The sequence below is a fragment of the Typopeltis vanoorti genome, chromosome 25 (genome assembly GCF_054136105.1).
Source record: "Typopeltis vanoorti isolate ZY-2024b chromosome 25, IOZ_Tvanoo_1.0, whole genome shotgun sequence".
NCBI classification, from domain to species: Eukaryota; Metazoa; Arthropoda; class Arachnida; order Uropygi; family Thelyphonidae; genus Typopeltis; species Typopeltis vanoorti.
In genome coordinates this window covers 74779333-74805143 of record NC_143573.1, presented here as the reverse complement: position 1 = coordinate 74805143, position 25811 = coordinate 74779333, and the positions used below count along the sequence as shown (strand labels likewise).

At 33.7% G+C, this 25811-nt stretch overlaps 1 long non-coding RNA gene across 3 annotated transcripts in view; it reads right to left on the bottom strand.

The window, feature by feature from the left end:
• LOC150092855 (uncharacterized) overlaps window positions 1-1318 on the bottom strand; it is a 647058-nt gene extending 645740 nt beyond the window's left edge. For all 3 annotated transcript variants that reach the window (XR_016550493.1, XR_016550494.1, XR_016550495.1), the window contains exon 1: window positions 1203-1318. This is a non-coding gene — a long non-coding RNA (uncharacterized LOC150092855). The remainder of the gene's footprint in view (window positions 1-1202) is intronic.
• Window positions 1319-25811: the final 24493 nt, after the last annotated feature.

The window sequence follows — 25811 nt, the reverse complement described above, 5'->3', positions numbered from 1 at the left end:
AAACTTTAATCTCGCTTTCTTTTTCTTTCGTACTCATCAGTTTGACCTATTATTCTTGTATTCGTTCTTATTTTAATTTCTTTTTGACTTAGTTAATTTTCGGTGTTTCAAAGCACGTGTTATTGTTATCATTATTAGCACTGCGCGTGTGCAGATGACACAGCAATCGTTGTAGCCTACCAACCTTCAGAAAGCAGTAGAACAAGCCACAAGAAGAAATAAATCAACTCTGAACGTGACTCTACAACAATTCCATTCACTTGAACGAAGGAAAAGACACACACACACACACACACACACACACACACACACACACACACGATGATGATAAAAAAAATCCCCGTCACTATCTTTGAAAAGAAAATAATTTGCCATGAAATAGATTGCGGCAATGTAGACAAACAAAAATGTTCAATTGGGGTATTGGGCAATGTTAAAAATTAAATAACATTATTGATTATACTTTTACAAAAATAGGGGGGGGGTGAAAAACAAACTACAAATAAATCTGCTAAAGGAGACTTGATAGACTAATTATAAAGAAATTTTTCTAGCTTTTTTTTTTAGCTTCTTTTTCTAGTTTAGCAAAATATTCTAAAATTTTATCAAATTAATTAAATGTCTTACTTCTGGGACCAATTGGGCCCGGTTGGTTAAATAGGTTTAAAAGGGCGGCCTTCTGCTCATGTACTGACATTTTAAATGACAGCAGTAAAACATCGCGACCTTCAATAGATAACGAAATGAAGGATTCTAGCATAATTATTTGGGCACCTCCATAGAGTCCTAAGACTTGTCGTGGGAAACTCAGTCTATCAACACAACATTTATCATCAAATCCCAAATTTTGGCAAACCAAATACGGGACAATTTTGGTGAGTTGGTTTTACAAAATAAATAAATAAATCTGTTATTTTATTTTACAAAATAAGTATCAATACTTTTGGAACTGGAACTCGAAATGCTCAATTTGTGTTTCTGAGTGTTAATATGTTGTGTAATATCCAATCGTCCCCCACGTGCAATACTAAGCGTTCGTCTACAGATTTTGCATTCAACTTCGTCGTTATGTTTTCCTTTTGCAATAAAATTCCATTTTCTCGAATAATCATCGTTAAAAACGCACTTTCGTTTTGGCATTGTTAAGGGCTTAAGGAAAGAAAAACAAAATATAATTTATCTTTAATTCAAAATTAACTTACCTTTAATTATACATTTTATGCATTAACCAAATATCGCACATTCGAAAAAGGCGAGATATTATTTCTTAATAATTATTGGAATAACATCCACGTGCTGTACCGATACCGCACCGCACAATTTCCAAATAAGAACTGTTTGAAAATAAGCAAATGCAATATATCTGCACAGAATTATAAATAAAATGTTTATACTAAATAAAAAGCGACCAATGAAAGTCACCGCTATGCCGCCACCACCGTAAATTGTAAACACAGTTAATTTCCTCGAATTGTCAGTTTTTATGGCTTACAAATCAATTCAAGTTGGATTATTCGAAAAGAATATTGGAAATTATAATTGCTCAATCATTCGAAAGAGGCGAGATATTATTTCTTAATAATTATTGGAATAACATCCACGTGCTTGGAGGTCAAGAGGTAATATTTATAATTTCATCATTTCATTAAAATACGGGACATTAGGCTGTCCCTACAAGTACAATACTTCTACGGCACTACTACAGTAGGGCCTCCCATTTTTGGATTTCATAACTCACTCGTTACCCCCCCACGCTCAACCATGTGTAATTGTCTGTGAAGCGTTGTGTTCTTAACCCTGCAGAGGTCGCGGTGGATCTGACAGATACAAATTGTTTAATATAAATATTCTTACATATATCCAGCGTATAGCTTGGACGTCATGAGTAGCTGGGCATGCATATATTACGAGTGATATTCCACACTGTTTATGTGGTCAATTTTGGTTTAACACGTGTTATGCAAAGATTTGTGATATATTTCACAGTAAATTGCATCTGAGAGATACCCCGACCTCCGATGTCAGTATAGTACAGTCAGTGGCGGATTACCCATTAAGGCAATGAGGCACGCGCCTAGGGGTTTCAAGCTTTGGGGTGGGGGCCCCAAGCCAAGACATTTTCCTATAGTGTTTTAAAATAGATTAATGTTTTCAGTAAACATCATAAAAAATCTTGATTATTTTAAGCGAAAATTTTTTCAAAACAATTATTACGTTTTAATACGTATTTTGATCAGCGCGCACTATCTACGCTTTAAATAATGCCGCAGTACCAATGTCGGCGCTAGTTGACAAGCTTCGAATTTTGTATTTTGAACAGCGCGCACTATCTACGCTTTAAATTAAACCGCATTACCAATGTCGGCGCACGGCGCTGTTGATAGCTTCGAGGTCACGAAAACTGATTGCATTGCCGAGATAGGAAGTTTCGCCTGGTTGCTCCTTAACTTCATTTGGTATTGAATCGTGTAAGAGTGAGGTGTTTGTTTCAAAAATAACTTTTTAGTGTGACTTTTTGCGTTTTTCATTCATCCTGTAAACTCAAGAAAATCGACCGTCGAACCCACGCTATTTTCAGATATTAAAATATTGTGTTAGGGTTAGCGACCACCAGATGGCGCTAACCCTTACTAGCCGTGTGCCGATTAATTAGTGATAGCCTTGGGCCATCTATCGCTGATTGTTTTTTTTATTCTTTTTTTTATAATTTTTTTGGAGGTACCCAAATATAATTTGCCTAGGGGCCCTAACTATCCTTAATCCGCCACTGAGTACAGTATAATATATCGATTGGATAATCCATCAGATGCTGAAGAGATTCAGCGATTTTGTTACTCGAGTCCGATTATGAGAATGATAAAGTCGAATGCGAAAGTGAAAATCATATTTGATAGTAAATTGTATCTGAGAGATACCGCGAACTCTTATGTCAGTATAGCATTGGTTTAGTTGTTGTTTTTTTATTTGTTTCTTTGTTCAATAATTTCTAGATTGTACCTGAAAATAAATAAACCATCATGTATTATATCTGCAGCGTTTCTTTTTTTTTTTTTAGTTTTATCACATTTTTGCACATACTAGTATTCATTACTAGTATGTGCAATGTATGAATGTATCTCTCAGATACACGCGACCTACGCTTCTATTTTTTCGACAGAGATCGCAGGGTTAAGACCGGTTTGCCGGCTTTGAGGAGAAAAAACCCCAGATAAACTTGGGAGAGAAACCCTGAGGTCCACGCCCAAGACCGGCTAGCTTGGCTGTGTCTGAGAAAGATCCTTAGCTCCTCACGTCAGCGACGAGAATCGAACGCAGGACACCCCTTTCCCACGAATATGGTTGCGGAGCGCGTAACGACTCGACTAACCGCGCGGACACAGGTACACAGATACGGGACAGCCAAATTCGATGTAAAATACGGGACAGTTCAGTGTATACGGGACGTCTGTCAAGCCTAATCATACTTCTCTTGCTAACCACACTCTTACCCAACTTCTAGGGATGATCTCTTGTTCTTGATCTCCCCCCCCCCCACTAGCCATATGCTGAAACATTCCCCTGCAATCCTATAAAATCCTTTAAGTAACTTAAAAGTTTCTGTTATATCCCCCCCCCCCCCCTTTTTTTGCATATTAACCAACTTTTGCCAGACCCTCAATCTATCCTTATAGGGGACATTCCATAGATCACTCACCTGGATCCTCTCCACCACTTCCTCATCGCCAAAAGACCCAGGTGACCAGACCTAAGCACAGTAATCTAGATGTGGTCATATTAAGAGTTTATAAAGAGGAATGATAACTCCCTTATCTTTGCTTGTTAGTGTATTCTTCGATAACCAAGTAATTCTGCGAGCTACCCTGGCTATTTTAGCAATATGCTCTCTAAACTTCAGCTCTCTACCTACTACTATCCCCAGATCCATGGCTTCATCAATTTCCTCGAGTATAGTTCCCTCAGTGTGGTACACAGCTTGTAATGTTTTTACCCCAAAATGCATAACTTTACGCTTTTCCACATTAAGCTGATATCCATTATGTTTTGACCATACTGTCCGCCTATTTAAATCATCCTTAAGATCTCTACATTAACTTGATTAACTATTGCTTTACCCAAATTTGCATCATCAGCAAACAACTGAATATCTCCCTTCAAATTATTTCCTATATCGTTTATGTACAAATTAAACAGCAGTGGTCCAAGTCTATTAATGACCTTCAAAAGATATTAAAAACTATCGCAGTTAAATTATTCCAAATTATAGATATGGTCCCAATCAATATCGAAAATCCTCCTACACAAATCTTTCTGTGAAGGAAAAATTTATTATGGCTTGAATGTGTACGGAACAGTAGCACAACAACACTCAATACAAATACTGGGTAACTCAGAAAGAGAGAACTGTGCGAATGGCAAACTACAAATTTAACAGCTCTACACGGTCAACAGAAATCAGTCCAGAAGTGGCGACTCGTACATAAGCACTGCGACACTGCAGCAATCCCCAAGGAAAAAATTAAAAAATTAAATTTTGTTTGTGTTTATAAATAATAACAATGCTTACAACATTATATAAATGCAGTACAACGTGTTAAAGGTTGCAGCTTATGTTTTGACATTGATTGAATAGTTAATAATTGAAATTGTTCGATTAACGCTCTAGATTATGACACAAATGCACTGCGATCTAACGCAGATTCAGATTTATCACATTCGGCCAATTGCAGCTAGACTCGCCGATATTCGTTTGCGCTTCTCATTGTACGTTACAAGTGATTCCGACACTGCTCGTTTTGGGTGAATCGTTTGCTTGCGGCGTTATTTCTGTGAGATACGAAACTTTTATTATTGGTGCGTGTTCGTGGTGAGGGTGAACTATTTTTTGCAAATCTTATTTTATTCTGTTAATATAACATATAATTATTTATTTATTATAGATACAAGACTGAATTATGACGAGTGTCACTGTTGAAAATATGAAAAGAATTATATTTTTTTCAATTATCGCTACACGAAACAAATGCAATGCGATCTAACGCAGTGTTAGAATCATCACGTTAGGCCAATTGCAGCTGGTCTCGCCGTTATTCGTTTACGCTTGTGATTGCACGTTACAAGTGATTCCGACACTGCTCGTTTGGGCAATGTCGCTTACAGATAAATTGTATGCATACGCGCATTATTTCTGTCAGATACGAAACTTTTATTATTGGTGTTTGTTCGTGGTGAGGGTAAAATAAAGCAAATTTTTAATATGTAAATTTATTTGTTAATAAATTCGTTACTGATTAAGAAAAAAAGTTTTTTTTTTTTTTTTTTTTTTTTTTTTTTTCATATGCAGCACTCCCACTTGAAATTTTCACCGGCCGCCACTGCAGTCCAGTAACGCCTGAATATTCCTTCTTTACGACATTACATGGGAGTGCTACGGCACTACTACAAGGAAGAATACAAAACAACACAAGAATAAACTTAGTCGTTCGTCAAGGCAGTCTATTTCCTGCGACTATAATAACACACATATGGCGAAGCACTAAAAAGCTACGTTACACCTTTTTTGTTGAATGCACTTCCAGTAAACCAGCGAACGGTCTCCACCTACAGAAGCCTCAAGAATGCTCTGTGAACCCTCTATAGTCTATACAGAAACGCCCTAGAAACTACATCATAAGATAGGATTAAGTGATGATAGTCAACTACTATCATTCGGTATTTTCCAAAGCTACTGTTATAATCATGATTATAATAATGTTATCTTTCAAAAAAAAAAAAAAAAGTATTTTTGTTCTTATTACTGCTGCCGTTAATAGTTATTTATTTATATATATATATATATATATACACACATATATATATATATATATATATATATATATATATATATATACATATATATATTATTTTATATTTTTATCATATAATTTCGACATTAAAATTTAAAATTCGTGGGGAAAAGTTAATAATAGAAGCATTTATATTAATGCCACTAAATAAAAGTTTTATTGATGATGATTATTATTTTTAATAAAAAATTACATCCAAGGACAATTTATTTCCAATTGCTATAAATAAATAGCCTTAAAACAGTCTTACCAGTTCATAAAAAGTTCCAGTGAGAACAGTAGCAATAATCAAGTAAGTTGGGAAATGCACGTACAACATAACAACGAAGGTGCGTACAAACGTTCGATTTTGAAAAACATGAAATTGTACAATTTTTCTTAGAATTGTAAATATGCATTTCAGCTATTAAATGTTATCTGGTAAATCCTGTTAATATGGTTTCTTAATCGGTATTTCTGAATATTCTTAGAGATCAATACCATTTATTATTTTAATTATTAATTTTTTTATTATTATTATTATTATTCATGTATAAATACAAGAATTGCCTTTTATATCATAATAAAATTCTTGCGCAAGCACTCTTGGGAGGGCGATGTCTATGAGTACTTTCAGCTGAATGAGTATTTGCTGCATCTAACTGTAAACAATATTTGATTGTTCCACCAAAACGAAGCAATTTGTTCTTGATAATCCTCAATTTAAAATAATATTCTTCTTTAGAAAAAAAAATGAAAATGTTAGTAAAATAATATTATGCCGGGGACTTCAAAACACTGATTACTTTTTTCATTTGATCTCCCAACACAGAATCGCTCAGCTGGTAATGAGTATCATTTTGCTAATAAAATAACCATCGCAATGGTATTGCAGTGCTGGACAGAAATCTCTTTCGAAAATTTCACACTGTTTTATGATAAATATTAGCAGAAATGTATTTGATTGGATGAGACTTTCGGAAGAGAATAAACATCCAAGGGGGAGAGAGAGAGAGAGAGAGAGAGAGAGAGAAAGAAAAGTCGATATCGCCGATTTGTTATGTGCATAAAAAGGAAGATGCATCCTCGGAATTCTGCTACAATCCGAACATAGTGGTATTCGGTCGTGAAATATATTCTTGGAAGAGTTATAGTAATAAACGAACAAAATTCAGAAGGAAAAGTAGAATTGATTCTTCTAACAACAGCTAGAGAAATATCATAATAACACCACTGACGTTCCCTTCCCTACGTACAGTGCTAATATATTATAGGTTCAAAACGCTGTCGTGTTAATTGGTATAATGAAAATTTAATAAAATAAAATCACTGAACAGTACAGTACTGCAAGAGAGAGCACTATTGCTACCAGGAAGTATTTGTTCGCTCACTGCTAAGTCTGAATGAGTCATATTTTATACGCTACAGTGCGCGCTAATAAAAAAAAAAAAATTGTGTGTGTGTGTGAGGAAGATTGCCAACTGTTTCAGCTAACAGAAAGGAAGGACGCTCTCTCTATTATCCGCAATTTCGTAACAGCTGTACGAAAACATTCTAATTGGATTTAAGAACTGCTTATCTTTAGCATAAAAATGAAAACAAGTTGTTGTTGCTGTTTGTTGTTTTGGTTCGTCTATTTGTTCTTTCGCTGCTTTTTGTTCTCTAGAGCTATATAGATGTGTCATGCGAAACGGTGTATTTACATGACTGATTAGTGTAAGCAAGTTATTCCTGTATTGCTATGATACGATCTAAACAAATGAACGTTAAACTTTTTAGCCTTATTCAATTTAATAAATCCAATGCAGTACGCATATCTCTATATAATGCTGACAAATTACCTGTCAATTACTATCTCTATAATACTAAGAAGGATTTATCAAAATTACTAAAATAAACAAGTCTTGACGCACGGGGGGGGGGGGGGGAGAAGAGCATGAAAACACCACAAAAAATACAAAGAGTCTGCAAACTAAATGCTCAAACATTTAAGATTTATGGACTAAGAAACCGCCCACTTATGTTTAGAATTTCTACATGTTGTTTACGAAAACAAAGTAAGAATGCTGATATCATCCAAACTACTAATTTTTATCCGATAGCTTGCGTACCTTGTTTATTGATGACAGTTACTTCTTCGTTCTTTAAAAATAAAGTTTTAGCACCACTGTTATAATTATCATAAATATTCAGAATATTAATATAGGATTATATTTTATATAAAATTTCCGCTTTAAAAAATGCACAAAATTAAATCACAGACACGCCAAAAACTGTAATTATTAATTCAGTAAGTTGTATTGATGCAAGGAACGCGTCAAGGGGATATCGCTGGCAATCGGAAAAAAGGGAGGCGTTTCTGTTTCATAGTGTCGTCTGCGATGCGATGTACGTGCTAGCTACTAAACAGCAATGTAAGAAACGCAGTTCTTGGTTATAATACGAGTCATCCCGTTTGTGTGCTTAGCTTCCTCATGAAAGAAATGAAGCTCAACTACGCATTGGGAATAACCGCCAGCTTGGCAACGAATTCAGATATTTACAGAAAGCCTCCGGAGCTTAGTCGGCATATAGCGGGTATCCTAAGGTTGGAAAAACCTGCGTTTCGAATTCTCTTAGGACGATGAAAATCTTTATGAAATGAATCCTAGAGAGGACTGAGAATCCATCTTCAGTGAAAGATTTTTTTCCTCGAGTGTTTATTTATTTTCCACAAAACTGATAAATCAGTCGGATAACGCATGCGTAGTTAATCGACAATCCAATCCAACATCATTGGAATGTTACTGTTCAAGAGATATGCTATTAATTTTTTTTTAAATATATAAAAAATTATGTATTTTATTCATTTTAATGCTGTTTGCATATTCTGAATGCAATTTATCAAATTATCTCCTCTAACCACAGATCTTAGGAGGTCAGATAACTCCTGGGATCGTCACTTGACTAAGAACTACACTTCCGCCACAACCTAAGTGAGTGACTTGTCCCCACATGCGAGGCCTCATCTAAGTAAATTCCAGAACTGAATACGCACCAATAATGGATAAACACAAATCTCCAAACAATCGAATGAAGCCCGAAGTTCCAAATTGTTTTGTTATTTTTTTTAGGTTGGTTTGGATACGCTTTTTTTTTTTTTTTTTAAGTTACACATTTATTAATTCACTGGAATGGCGGATTTTAATATTTGGTACTTTTTTTTATGACTGATTAATTTCTATTCTTGCCCGTATAACAAACCACTGTCCTTTTTTTTGCCCTTTAGTAAGGTATATTACTACTATACGTAGTGATAATGAGATATGAAATTATTTAATGTAAGAAAAAATGAAAGATGGGCAATGTTTAAAAAAAAAACCCTCTTGAAGATCCTAACATAACTTCGCAGGAGTTGTCTAGAAATATGCTTCGTTAGGGTTCTAGACACAGACTGAAATTAAGGAATGTTCTTCTCACCCACATAGTTATATCAATAACTTACGACTCCAGAGCGGTGGCTTCCCTGCTCTTGGAGTAGTAAACTGAAATTTCAACCCCCCCCCTCTTATGTTTCTTTTTCGAAAATCCGTCACTGGGTATAATATATTCGTTTAAAAAGAGAAAGAAAAATGACTGACGAGCTCTGCCTTCCGTCAGTCGGTTTACTCTGATGCTTTGATCCTGTACGGATAAAAACTTTGCAACCTCGCCGATGCCTTTGTAAATAGCGTCATTTATTATAGCTTTAAAAGGAAAGAAAGAAAAACCAATGTTCAATGTACAGGTTCTTATACTGTTGTGCAAGTGAATAATGACAACCATTGAAATTCTTTCAACAGGTAAAAAAAAATAAAATAAAATAAAATAAATCGCTTTTGCGGCTGCATTTTACTTGTGTTGTTTTTACAGAGGGGAAACTTTTCCAAGCTTCACGCCGACCAGATAATAATAATAATAATAATATATGAACACTAAAAGAGGTGGTTGAAATTATGTTACCGAGTACTTCATGTTAATCAGAGACACGAAACAGTTGGTAAATAATTTTTTATAGGCATTATTATTATTATTATTATTAGTTCATTGCAACGGTACTGAGACAGTTCTTTTTTTATTATTGTTACTAAATAATGAGAAACATAAAAATCGAATTTAAACTTAAATATTAGAATTCTGAATGCACACTCAGGTTCTTGAAAGATATTCCCTAAAGATCCACGAGTGCAGATGCCAGACAGGAAGATATAACACACTGTCATACACGAGCCTGTTCCGGAAACCAGCTGAAAGGAAACGGCTGGAGAGAAGGCACTCCTTCGTCCGTGGAATCTGAGAAAGAGGGACCAGAAGAACGAGGTCTGTCAATGAGTGTTTCGGTTTATTATGGGAAAGTGAGGCCCCGTGGACCTTGACTGCACTACCAGTTATTTTTATTTTTAAGAAAAGAATTAGTTGAAATACAATGTTTTATATAAAACTAGGTGCACATTTGTCATGTTATTTAGAAATGTAGTTTGTATATAGATATGGGGGGCGGGGAGTAAAAGAAAAAAGGAACAGAAGTGTCGTAGAATTAAATGAATACAAATTTACAATAAAAATTTAGCAATCAGACGAAAATAAAAAGATTTTATTCTTATGTGACGTCATTAAAAAATTTTATGATGTTAAGGATGTCATTAGCCATGAAATGGTTACGACAACACGCTTTATCTGAGCGTTGTAGTTGTTAGCATCAGAATCTTTCTAGTGGAAACTTGTTACAGTAAACCCATAATGGACAGACCAGGAATTGGAAAGGAAAACCTACCAGCCCCGTCGCGACATAGAAAATCGTCACAACAGGCGATTTTTTTTTTTGTGTTAACCATATACGTATTTTTAATCATTATACTCATCTTTTAATCTTTTAATCTGCTTTTAATCCTTCAAATTTGTTCCTAATCTCTTTTTTAAAAATAAAATAAAAAATCTGCTAGCTTTTAATAATTTCCCGGCTTATTTGGGGGAGTGGCTTTCGGAATTCGAATTCCGATATCGGCATGGATGTTTGCGATTATCCTTAGGTGAGAGAGATCAGTTTCATTAACCAATGTAAGACCAGAACTTTGCTTATGATTGGAGGCCTTGAAAGCAGCTTCGAAAAGTTCCATGTATGGTTTCTTGATTATGTAAAACAATAAATAAAAAAAGAAATTAAAATTAAATTAAAAAATCCTTTGCTTGCAAATAGTACTAATGTACTATAGGTTTGCAACCTTTCATCGGTGGTAATCACATAAAATCAAAAAATACACTGTTCATCCTTAAAATGGCACGTGCAGCTGCAGTGGAGGCTCTTATTCCCTTCGCAGCTGAATACACCCATGGAGCAGGATCCAAACCAGATACTCGACCTTCCCATGAAAAGAGTATAATACCTCTTCCCTCAACTATGAATTAGTCCAAACAACATTAGCTTGATCAAAATGTTGGCGCAAAAATTTTATGAACAACGTTGTTTAACCTAATGTACTCCAAAATAAAAGAAATCACACAAAGGTTGTACAGGTTGCACCGGTTATCTGTGCCGTAATGTATAAAGAAAATGAGTTATATCTGGTGTCATACGAAGGGTGGGATTTGTTTGTTATTATTCCAGAAATACACTTTTCCTCGATATAAAACCATTAAATCGAAGAACACATGCAATTTTTAGTTGCTTTTATCATAAACAACAAACAAAGTTCCTTTAGCGAACTATTGTCAGACTGTTTTTTTTTTTTAATATACGATCATAAAATATTAACAAACAGCTGTACAGTACTATTAAAAAATAACTGCATTTGCAAAAAAAAGCTGCGATGACATTAAAAATGAAGGTCGGTTTCAAAAGTAAATGAATATGAGAGTTAAAAAGTCAGTTTCTATTTGATTACTTTAGGTTAAACATTGGATCTTACATTATCCCCAATACTCTTAGGCACTTTCATTTATTATTTATAATCACAAGATTTAAAATGAATAAATTACTAAAAGACGTTCTCGAAACACAATAATGTGCACTGTAAAAAATTTCCGCCACTAAGAAGAGAAAGTAAACTCCTTTCTCCTCTCCAAGTTAGTAATTACAGTATAAAAAAAAAAAAAAAAAAAAAAAAAAAAGCTCAATGGGTTTCGTGGACTGCGAAAATTGGCACTATTTTTCATACACTTTTTTTTTATACACTTTATTTCACTGATTGTAAACGAAACGCAAAGATATCGCTTTCCTAAAATAAAACAGGGATCAGAGGGACAACAATAAGATATTAGGAGGCAATGAAAGTTAGGATTTATATGAAAATTATTCTAATACATATAGGGTGATTCAAAAACTTAGCATCATTGGCCTTTCTAAAATTAGAAAACTATACGAGCATGGCCAGATTTGCACATAAGATAGATAACGTATACAGTTCAGGATCTAAGGGCCTCCGTTAAGCTATTTAAATCTAAAATTTACTCAGTAGAGTGGAGAGGACGTCTTAAAAAGTTATACCTTAGGACAGAACAACCTTAAGTCCGGCCCTGTAGACGAGTCAGCAGCAGATTTCATTGTGGTTGGTCTTCACTGTTAACCTCCTAAAGGAATAGTTTCGCCTATTTCTCCTCTGTTTATGAGCAATTCCCCCCTTCACCCCCCCCCCACATCCTCAAAAGGACCGTTGGTCTGAATTAAGACTGGGAACCAAAGACTTGATTCATAATATAAAGTATACATCACAAAGTGTTTTCGAAATTACTATTGGGTATGTGCAATGCTCAGAAAACGACAATGTTTTAAAATAAAAAAAAAACATACACGTACTCCTTGCTTCTTTTCCATAAATGTTCTTTTTAGTCCTTAGATGGCAGCAGCGGTTGTTAGTATAAGTGGCACTTTGCCAGCCACAGTGGGTAGGAAGGCATCGCTATATTTGGTCGATCTGATTTACGTCAACATGTTATTCACTACTTAAAAGCAAGGTTAGGTCTAATATTTCCTTCAGATTTTCGTAATTCTTGGAAGTACACGATGTTAGCTCGTTCTGTTCTGTCAATAGAACACAAGTAGCAAATTAGTATTTTAAATAAAATGATAATAGAATTTTCGAAAAACGGAAATTATGTGTGCATCTTTGAACTAAACACAAGGACAGAACACGTGGAGGACGTCAGATGATAAACATCCGTTATGTAGAGCTAAAAATGGCATCACATGATGTAGGAATGACCTAAAGTTCGTTGCTAAGCTCTGCTTAGAAACTATTTAGCCTGGGATAGATACTGAAAAGACTAGTGGAATGCACGAATCTGAGAATTGGCAACTTTTAAGTAATTAAGCATATCACCGAAGAATAAGATCCGCATTTTTGTCTCTTTCGTTTATAAAGTGAAATATATTCGCAATCAAGAATTGACATCAGATTAAAGTGTTTCAAATTAATTACAAGATTTACTCATAAGCTAAATAATCGAAAAACATAATTAAACAGAAGCGTAGACAGAATGGAATAATACGTATAATTAAAGAACAACTTCATCAAAAGAGTTACTTCAGTATTGCATTATTATAAATACAACAGAAGATCGGAGGTAATTAATGCGTTGGAAGTTGCTATTTGCTTCTATCATACACACAATGTTATTCGCTATTTAAAATGAAGGTTAGGTCTGATACTTCCCTGAGATTTTTCGTAATTCTTAGCAGTACATCCACTATGCTAATACATTTTGTTTTGCCAATGGAACATGTTGCAATATACTCGTACAGTGTATAAGTACATTAAATTTTATTAATGGAAATTAATAAATTATTCATAAATTTGAAAAATGCAGCATGCACACATTTGAATTAATTAATACTTACTAAATTTAAATTACTTAGAACAACATACTTCATTTATCATTTACTACACTTTAAATGCACGTTTTAACTGAATAATAGTATTCCATTGCAAAATATGTTAATACGGATACAAGGAACAAAAGCATTATTATTATTATTATTATTATTCCAGCTCGAATGAGAATATGGATAATTTAACTTTAACAATATGCTTCAAGGTATTTTATTGAGATGCTAAGAATATCCTTTTAAATTCTCGCAACTTTCAACAATGTTTATCCCACTAACATTTAAGATCATGAGAAATCATGATCTTAAATGTTAGTGGGATTTAAAGTACCACCCCCAGATGACTTCTCAAGGGGCGGTAAGCCTGGAATATTCGGCTCGCTGTATCTTCATTACATCATAGTTTAACAAACTGTGATTAATGATTAACAAAAAAAAAAAAATAATTTTTGGGGGTGTTCTGTTTGATTGATATTGCGACAGAAGCATTTAAGACGCCAAGTGTATTATGTTTCTTTCGGTGTGTTCTGGCATTTTGCCTATTTTGAGCTTTCCGATTTCCAGGGAAAGGGAACTTTCCACCATATGACAACGGCTAGTTCACCTTCAGCAGAAATGGTCATCTTATCCTAGACTGAGGCTTGAATGACCTGAGGCTGAATCCTGTCTAGGATTCAGCCTCAGGTCATTTCGAAGTCAGGACAAAACTGCCATGTAGTCCTCATGATGGGAGAGCTTTAAACGAATCTTAGAGTTTAAGATGAAGGGAAGCTTATCGTAAGTTTATAAAAACTGATATGTTTTTTCATTTTTAATCGATCATTGCAGAGTTCTTCTTCTTCTCATTATTATTATTAGTAGTAGTAGTAGTAGTAGTAACGGTTCTGATGTGGAGGATGTTGTGCTGATTTTTACCCATGAGAAATTAGCTATCAGTGAAAATAATTATTCGGATACCGTTTTCACAATTAAAAGAAATTATGTGTCCGACGTATTACAGATCACACGGAGACTAAAATTAAAATTTAAAAATAAAATTAAAAATTATTTATTAGTTTAAAGCTCGACTAACTTCGTATTGCATGGCCCACTTCTTCAAGAGAAATTAGAAAAAAAAAAACAGCATGTAAAACAAAAACATACACAAGTATGTTTTTATACACTCATACTCAAGAGGTATTATGTCTAAAAAGATAAAATAAAGTTTTAATTTTGTTTTAAGGAAAAGTCACTGCAGAGAACGAGAAACTCTTGTGTTCAAGAAAATTCATTGCAGAGCAGTGACTCCTGTAAACTTGATTATGAAACATGTTTTACACGTCTTAATGTTTAACTGTTCTTTGTCGTCTTTTCTCAGATTTCGGTAAAATCAACGGAAATTAAGGAATTAGATAACCAAGAAATTCTAAGAACGCCTTTCTATTTTGCCTGAGAAGATTTAACACTGAAACTAAATTCCAAGAAAATCAAGGGGATTAGCTTGAAAATGTAATCCTTTTATTTATTCTAAGTGAATTCAGGAAGCACTATCAGAAAGTACGCGGTACTTTGAACAGCATCGAAAGCAAGGGTTATAACCTTACTCATTAAATTCATAGCATATGTTACATTTTTTTCCGTCCATAGCAAAGTATATTTCAAAGGACGCAAAATATGTCCTAATATTCAGAATTAGTTGAAGGTCCAAATCCCCCCGTCCAAATGAGAATCCCCCGTCCAAATACTCATTTGGACGGGGGATTCTCTACTGATTAGCGTAAGCTTTGCTGATAACCAGCCTACATGAAAGATATTTCAGTCCACGCCCACAAATCCAACTGTAGATTGAATTGTAGGATCAGTGGCGCACCAGAGGCGGGCCCTGGCCCCTCCAAAGAAAAAAGGAATAAAAACACTAGAAAATTTTCCAAAAATCTTTTCCTAATTAATAAAATTCTTTTTTTTTTAAAATTTATGTTGTGTCATGTCTTCTATTTCTCTCCTACTTATGAATTAGCGATCATTGCAGATGCTCATTCATAGGTCGTATGCGATGCGTGTGTGTATTCTCAAATCGTCTACGCAACTCGGCACCCCTCCCCTCCAAGATTAAACCCTGAGTGCGCTACTGTAGGATAGTAGGACAGCAATATGAATGCGTTTTTTTTTAATTGTTTTAATGATAATCTAATCTGCCCACTAGTAATCTTGGTTGTTCTTTGTCAATGGACAAAGAACAACTACAACTACTATTAACGAAGAAGAACATCTCCTTGAAATTGGGATATAGGATTCTAGTCCTCGACATATAACGTCACTTTTTCCATTGACAAATTACTGTTTTAAAAAAAAGGAAACAACTGGTTACATCGTATGAAATAAAGACAACGAAGTAGTCATTTAACGACAAAAGAACATGCTTTTCATTCCTTCGTTTTGTTTTGTTTCAATAATTTTATTAATAATTTTCTAGTGCAATAAATATTTATTGATTAGAGTAAAACCTATTGTGTAACCTTCAGTTACATAGGTGTGAAAAATCCTTACTTTATCTCTTTATTATTATCTGAATTACACATCAGCATAGTAAAGTAGTAAAGATAGTTAATAATTTATTCCAATTCATTCCCATTCGACAGATTTCAGTTTGTAAAGAACATATGTATTCTTTAAAACTTTCTTATAAAAGTATGTAAAGAAGTTGTTGAATTTAGTCTTCCTACCAAAGATTTTCATTAAAGTGGAAAAGGTTACTGCAAAAATGTAAAGAAAGGAGCCAATATCTCCGATGTTAAAGATCGCTTTCCTTTATCATAGTTTCAGTACAAATAACAAATAACAACAGAGATAGTGTACCACCTGCCAGGCACCTGAACATCAAATCATCCATTTACAAATCTTACCATTCTAACCGCTGATAAGGAGTTTAAATATATCTTATCATAAGCCTTATCATATCTTTATACCCAATTCTAGATCAGCAAAAGTTAGAGATTCTTGTTATATTGCTAAGATTTCTCGAAATAATTTAAAAATAAAATCTGGTATTGCAGTACTGTTGATTTGTAAACTATGTTATTTATTTATTTTATTTTTATTTTTTTATTTTTTGAGGGGGAAGTCACGTCTTTTCACCTTAAAGTGTCAGAAAATAAAAAAATTGTTAAAATGCCATCTATCATATGACTTTTCGAAGTCAACAAACTTATCCCTGTTACAATCCCCATCACTATTTTCTTAAATTTAAAATATTTATTTTGTATTCTTTATTTAGTCGAATTTTCAGTATATTCTTTACCAGTTTTCTATTCAACGATTTTATTAGGCTCTTTCTTTCTTTTTTTTCTCTTTTTTTTTTCCAGGCAGGCATGCTTGAATAAATCTTTCTGTAATATTCAGCAGGCAAAAATCCTCTAAACATTTGCCGTTATCTACCCTATAGATATGAAATGATAAGCCTTTTTATGAAACGTTTTTTGTCACGTTATTTGAAACGTTTTGAAACTCAGGGGCTACGCTGAGTGTCGAGTCTTCAAAATTCGAGTCATCAGAAATCAAGGAGAACCGGCCTACCAGTCCGGAACTAGGCGGGTTGGGCCGTAGGCATCAGGGGGGGGGGGGACTGCCTTTTCGAGTCTTCAAAATTCGAGTGATTAGAATTCAAGGAGGACTGACCTGCCAGTCCGGAACTCGGGGGATTGGGCGCCGCATGCGCCAGGGGAACCCCCCCCCCTTTTCCAGTTTTCAAAATCATCAGATTTTGAGTTTTCATTAGAATTCAAGGAGAACCAGCCTACCGGCCCTGAACTCGAGGGGGTTCGGGCGCCGTAGGCGTCAGGGGGTGGGATCCCCCCTAGTCAACCTATAAAATCTTTTTTCATACATTGATACCACAAGAACCTTCTCCAATCTGATTGAGTCTGCTGAATTGTGCAGTATAGCCACCGTAAAATTTTTACACCTCCGTATTTAGGCTTTTTTTTTTCCTGCCTCCAGAAATACGATCTACTCATAGTTGCATTCCTTATAATTTTGCGTATTTATTGCTGTCTACATCAGTTAATAATTTTCTAAAGATTTATTTATTTTTAAGTCAATTCTACCCTGAAAGGTTTCTAACGTACAGGACATTCAGTAGAACGGGTTCAGTGGCGCACTCAGGATTTATTGGAGGGGGGGGGGGAGTTGAGCAGACGATTTGAGAATAGATACTACGCACTGCATACGACCTATGACTGAGCATCTGCAGTGATCTCCAATACCTGATACTCGTGATCTCCTCTAGCCCGGCTCTGGCAAACGAAGTAGCGTTTGGTCCTGCGGAGCACACCGCCTTTGCGTTCACAGCGGTTCCCGAGAGCTATACCACCTTATGTGACCTCTAATTCATAAGTGGTATAGAAATAGAAGCCACGACACAACATAAATTAAAAAAAGTATAATCATTTTAATTAGGAAAAGATTTTAGGAAAATTTTCTAGTGTTTTTTTTTTTCCTTTTTGTTTTCTTGGGGGAAAGGGCACCCCCCCCCCCTGGGTGCGCCAATGTTATGGTTACATAATCCAAAAATCTCTCTCTTGTAACCAAAACATGAAACTTTTTTCCGAAGCCACCTCTATACTTCAATAAGCAGGATAGGTATCTCCTACCTTTTCTGGTAATATTCTTTAATTTTGGCTGGAAAGACCTTGGTCCCGAAAACTATCAGAAGCGATGAACACTTACCAAACTAACTGAAGATAAATTGATTCGTCTTATATGTAATGGTAGTGTTTATCTCCGGAAAATTCCCTTTCCTGAAAGAAAACACTTCTATCACTTATATTCCTACAAAAGAGATAAACTAACAAGTAAACATATGCAATGATATACAGATAACAGATTATGGAGAAAACCATAAGCGCCTTATCGTTTAAAAAAAATAAAATAAAATAAAAGTTATATACGAAGTACTACTTGGCCATGATTGAACAAATTGCCTAAACATGAATAAGCAGATAGGAAAAACAAAGGAGCAAACAAAGAATCGTTCCAAATATAAAAAAAAAATCCCTGAATGGCATTTTTTTAACCAGACATGTATGTTTCAGTGATAACTAATTATCTCGAATGATTTAGACAGCAAAATCGACTGTTGCTTCATATCTTTTGGATGCGATATGAGTAGTCAATGACTATTCACATTGTATCCAAAATTTGATATTTTGAAACTTCATTTTTGTGTTGATTTGACTCCATAGAAATATTTAAAGAATGCAGTCTGAAAATTTTAAAGCACTAAATGCAATTACTATTAAAAAAAAATAGCGAAAAGTTTTTTTGTTTATTTTATTTTTTCAGGCGCAAATTTGACTCACTTGTCTGTTTGCTTACTTGGGAAAAAGGATTAAAACCAAGGTCATAAAATTACTTGGTATCTTTAACAAAAAAAAAATTAGTATTTTTGAAACAAGATACATACAAAAATGCCGTTTTCTTTTTTGGTTCCTTTTTTTGTTTGCTTGGTTGGTTTTGTTTGTCTATTCTCATTATACAAGTTTTCAGATACAAGTTTTATCAAATTTCGAATGTCGTTGTTGCTTGTATTACTGATAATATATGAGATGTACAGTATATGCAAGATATGTGAGATACGTGTTAACAATACTAAATATAAACTTGACTTTCCAAAGCAAAGTTATGCTTTTTTTTTTTTGCTTCTTCTTGCGCAGCCTCTTAAAAATCCTCATGTCCTAAAGCTCATTACTGTATGTTTTAATCACATATTTAGTGAGCGGTGCAGTAGAAACACTTCGTCATTAGGGCAATTGCCGAGGGCACCGGTAGCAGGTTATATGAATTTGTCAAGCTATAAAAGGTCTTCGCTAACTACTGCCGAGGGCGCTGAAACTTAGCTATGTTGTTAGCGAGACTTAAAAATAATAAAATAAAGCAGTTGATAATAATATTATTAATATATTTGATGCAAGACAACTACCGTGACGCTACAATTTAATGCAGTCCTTAGGATTAAAAAAACAACAACAACTGAATTTACACTTAGCAATAGTATTTATTATTTAAATATTGCTTATCTATTACGCTTTTCATATAGCTGTGTACAATTATATAGATATACTTACCCACACTCGGCAATGATGATTATATGCCTTGCGACTTTTCATTGTTGGTAAGATAAAAAATGACTAAATAACATTGAATTTGTACTCTTCATTGCAGGGTTAAGACAATTTGAATACACAATAATTCTTTAAAATGCCAGAAAATCAGTGGAGTGAACAATTTCAGATGCCTATCGGGAACTGGACATCAGCTTCCAGATCATTTTCCCACGAAATGCCATCTTCCAGCAAGTGATGATTCGAGCAGTTGCATTGTCTTAAAAAGAAAAAGATAAAATAAGATCTTCTGGGATAAAATATAACGTAATTTTATTCTATCTGGTTTAATTTATTCATCTGACCTCAAATAACATGCAAATGAACTTCTCATTTTATTATTATTATTATTATTATTATTATTATTATTATTATAAATGTCTTCAGTTCAATCTTTGCGCATTGTCATAGGCAAACTATCTAAGTGCATTAGAGTTTGTTCAAGTCTTTCTAATCCGGATTCTTGTTGTTTTATCAGTGGGGTCTTAATAACTCTTAAATAATCACACAAACCTACTGGTCGCTTGTTAAGATTTTACACCAATTGTTTTCTTTATTCTCCACATATACCAGCTGAATTTCCTGAGTTAATTCATGACTTCCTCTTCCAATAACTGTTCTTCGGTTAAGTTAATTTTTTTTTTGTCGATTTTAGGTTTTTAAAAAAATATATAGAATGGATTTAGAAAAGGACGATCATGTATAGACCCAGCCTTTTGCCTAAAATTAATAATAGAGAAAAGAAGAGAATATAATTTAGAAACACATATTGCATTTATTGACTTTGAAAAAGCATTTGACAAAGTTAAAAGAAACATTATTTAACATATTAAAAGAAAGACAAAAACCAAATAATATCCTAAAAGCTATCACAAGTATATATGAAAATAATCAAATACAAATGAGATTAAATCACGAGCTATCATATACAAGAGAGATAAACCAAGGGGTCCGACAGGGATGTCCCCTCTCAGCAACTCTTTTTAATATCTACTTAAATGAAATAATAATAAAATGGAGTAAAAATTTACATCAAGGAATTAAACTTTCACCTACAGTTAACTTAAACACTCTCCTCTTTGCAGACGACCAAATAATAATTACAAATTCTGAAGATAACTTACAGAAAGCTATTTTAAATCTAAATGAGATATCCAAAGATTATGGTATGATAATATCAACGGCAAAATAAAAAACCATGGCCTTTAAAGGACAAGATCCAGCAAGAACTAAAATAGTAATAGATAACAAGATCTTAGAACAGGTGAATTCATTTAACTACCTAGGATGTATGATATATAAATGAAAAAAAGATATAAATGTAAAAATTGCAAAATATTTAAAAATAACAGTTGTAATTAACTCTATATTTAAACCAAACCAGGCTAAAAGTATACAATACATTAGCCTTACCGGTCTTAATGTATGGAAGCGAAATGTGGACAATAAAACAAAAAGACAAACAAAGATTAACAACAGCAGAAATGAAGTTTATGAGAAAAACTGCGAAGTATACCCTATTTGATCACAAAAGAAACGAAGGTATTATGAAAGAATTAAACCAAGAACCAGTAAGAGAAAAAATTAAAAAATATAAACATAAATGGATGGAACACGTTCAAAGAATGAAAACAGAAAGATTACCAAAACAAGCCTTAAAGTGCAAGCCATTAGGAAAAAGAAAACCAGGACGTCCTCTTAAACGATTCAACGATGACTTCTAAGGCCGGAACAGGCCAAGCTAGGCCTAAATCCTTGATACGTATGATGATGACAAAAATATATAAGGCTTGATATAGTTTGTTGCAAATACACCTTTATTTAAATTTGTAAATTATAATGAATGCATACGGCTACGCCTATGTTCACTTTTTTTTTATATTTTTTTTAGGAGTTGTTGATTTTACAAGTCATATTTCTAGGCCGTCAAATCTGATATTTAACAAAGCAGAATAAAATACTGTTGTTTATTTTAGTCTCATCGAGTAGTTTACGTGCAACGAATAAATGAACATATCAATTATTGCTCGTCAACAACTCCAAAGTGGCGTCGAGGGAATTCCCACGTTTTACAGCCCGTGTCCTTTAAAATCGAGAGGCTGATCTATATCCCTGCAACTTTACTTTACTTTAAAAAATAAAATTAAAAAAATTTTAAAAAAAACGAAATGAGATAAAGCGGAAATTTTAATTCGTTAAGTTTGTCATTTACAAAAGTTTCAGAAGCCAAATCACTGCGTGTGTCAATAGGTTCGCACAAAAGGGTTTAGAAAATCTGCAGAAATTATAGAATCCCAGATATTTACAAATGAAAATGGATACAACGTTCGTTTTGGAATTGCCGTGCTACCACCGATAACCGTACAAAAGAAAGACCAGACCACTGCTAGATTTCTCTTATCAATTGAGAAAAAGGTACCTTGAAAATAAAATGAACAAGTTTCATTTACATAATTTTAATTAAAATGTTCAGCTTAATCAGCGACATGAAAATGTTATATTACTTAAAATGTGTACTCAGTTTGAGAGGAAGACCATATTTTGAAAACTGTTTCCAACCAAAAATAAAAAATAAAAATACGCTACAATAAAAAATATAGATCTTTTTTGTTTTTTTTATTATAATTTTTTAATTTAAAAATATTTTATACATTAATAAAATAAATAATAATATAATAAATGAACTACGCTGTTATTAAACACTGCTTACGTCACCACACAGCTCGAAATAAAAATATTGAAATAAATGCTAAAATAAGTCTTTAAAATACTCAATAGAGACCTTATTTTTTATTTGCTGCAATTATTAATTAATGTAGAATTCTAATTCGTTAACTATTCCTTATTGGGACAACTAATTACGAAGATGTGTTACAATAATATAAATCGTTCTAAATCTCATTTTTATAATTATTAGTGTCCTTCCAGAAAATCTTATTTTTTTTATTTCATCTGAAAATATCTTCCTGGTTTTAATTAACATACTAGTTAATTCATGTATTTATCTTCTTGGTTCCAAGTTCTAATTAAGCTCTGTCTAATTATATTCTTGGTTCTGTTTAACTTAACTAACTACCAACTCGGTAATTTATACAATTATCTTCCTAGTTTTATTTAATTCCGATTTAATTATCATCCCGGTTCTTAGTTCTAATTATGATTTGAGAAGACTCAGTGTTTTGAGACTCGACGCGTCAGAGTTCGAGTCTAGTCCAGATGTCGAGTCCGGACTCGCAAAAATTATTTCATCTAAAACATTTAAAAAATGTCTTTTTTTGAAAGAAAAAAAAATCATAGGAAATAATTGGCATCTGCTTGTAAAACAGTTTTTAATTGGTAAAAACTTAATTCGTACTTATTTTATTTAATAATACTCCATTTTACTTAATCGCATAGAATTTTTTAATTTAAAAATTTTTTAAAGTTTTTTGAAATTTAAAATAAAATAAAATAAAAACAGTTCTATTTTGTCCAGTCTGCAGTTACTCGCCAAGGGCGAGGGTTTTAACTGGGAGTATGAGACAACCCCTCCCCCTACAAAATCTCATTTTGAAATGTTCATTTTGTGCTATACTCGTACAAGACGACAGCAAACAGTTAGCACCGACATCTTCTTACACATTACTTTCACTTTAATACTTTATAGCATAGGCACAGCAGTCATCTCAGCCATTTTCTTTACTGTAATTCATGTGACTTCCCGTAAGGAATGATCAGTAAAATTGTTTGCCACGTTTATACGAGTCTTTGGTTTCGCACATTTACTTCATGTGATTACCAGTAGAGTTCATTAGAATTAAATAAAAGAAAAAAAGAAAAAATATATTACTTCCTTTCCTACCGAATACATTTCTTAAATCAAAAAGTTTTATATAAGGTAAATTCAATTTATGTAAGGTACACTAATATATTAGCATTGATGTATTAATAAAGTAATGCCGAAAGCTTATTAACACTTTCATTGCCAAGCTGAAAATTGGAATTTCGTGTGGTAGCCAAATTTTTTTATTTTTCATTTAGTTAGCGACGTCCACGCGATAACGCGTGATCGGCCGTTTGGTGAGAACTCGCATCGCGCGATATCGCGTGATTGGCAATGAACATGTTAATGACAGTATATGCATAAATTTGTTGAAGAATCGTCAATGTAATCTTTAAGAACTTCTTTACACTATATGACATTTGCAAATGTAATCCAATACCTCAATATTCACTTGCTCCACTCACAAAGACAATTAAATGGACTGTCTAAGCACTTAGCAGACAAGATGCAAGTTTCCTCAGCACATTTCGCAGTTAACTTCACGTTAACAAAGTCGATCGTTAAGCTAGAGGATCACTTAACGATGTCTACCGTTTTCCATCCCCTAATGAGTATAAGACGACCCCTGGTTAAATGGAATGTGTTTTTGCATTTCATTCAGTAAAAACGATTGCGATTAAATATAATCGGCGGGGAGGTGGAGAAGTAACCATTTTTGCTTAGACGGTCAATTTAATTGGCTTTGGTGAGTTATTCAAATTGGAGCAATTGAATGTTGAGATATTTTATTAAGTTTGCACTACCAATATCTTTAAGAACCTCTTCAATAAACTTACATTGTTTAAAAACTGTTGCAACTGTATCAAGCAGCGACGCCCAACGAATTTTAACATCCATAACTGGTTCCACCTCATTAACTTTTTATTTATCTATTTATTTTTACCTGTAAAAGACAATGGGAATATAGCTGAAGTATTAAAATACTTATCCGTATGACGAACATTTTGAATAATTTCATTTAAAGCATGAGACTGTCAACTTCGAATTCTTCGTCTGAGTCATCTTCTGAATCACCCAAGATAATCTCAAGACTTAATTTTCATTTTTATTAAAAGTCATCTTTTTTTTTTCCCGATAGAGAACATCACAAACGGCTAAATGTATTGCATAATTAACGCATAAATCGTAATCATACAAAACTGACCATTCAAAACTATATTTGCCATTATTTTTATGGCTATATAGCCTACTTTCATTTAGGAGTGCCCCTTTTTTATAATGTCATTGGCTTCTTTACTCAAATCAGATCTGAACTTAGAAATTATTTTTTGGGGAAGAGGGAGGATTGATGGGAAAAGGTCACCCCAAAAATAGTTTATAATTTCAGATCCTTCTCTCACCCCTCCCCCTTCCCAAAGCATTCTCTACCCACCCTTAATAATAATAATATTATACATATAAAAAAACGGATTTTTTCAAATAATTCCCCCACATTGCTTTACCCCCTTTTGATCAGATAATGATCAGAAATCATTCATGCTTTTAACCCGCAGCTTATAAGAAAAGTTAACCTGTTACGATAAAATTTTTGTTCGATTGTAGTTTTTCAAATTTATCCACCTTTAAGAGCGTAGACTCAAAATGAGATCGAATATCGTTGCATAGGTTTCTGTGGGGGTGAAAATACACTAGAAATATGTTTACCTGGATTTTTTTTTCAGATGAACAAACCGACGAGATATACAAATAATTTACTGACAACTCATCTAGTTTCGTGAAAATCTGGTGTTTCACATGATCAAGAGAAATAAGTGAAAAAACTAAAAAACAAATTATAATAAATAACGTACATAATGAAATATTTTAAAACAGGAATGACAATGAAAAGTGCAAGCTGCTATGAAGTTGTTTGCTGGTTCGTGGTCTGCTATGAACTACTGAACCCCGTGTGCTTGTGTTTAACTAGAAAACACCAGGCTTGATGTAAAACCATCCCTCGTTTTTTGTTGCACCGTTGAGGATGTTTGATCATTTCATCGTTGAACGTTCTTGAGAAAAATATAAAATCTATGTGGAGCATTTCAGTTTGTTGCCATGATATTTGAGGTTTGGTTTCGGTTGTATGTGCGGCCAGTAATGATATGCGCTTCCTTTCGTTCTCGTAGATCCTTGGTGTGCTCAGATTAGTGTACCTCTCCATACCTTCCCATTTGTCCTATGTAGCACTGATCACAGGTATAGTTGATCTT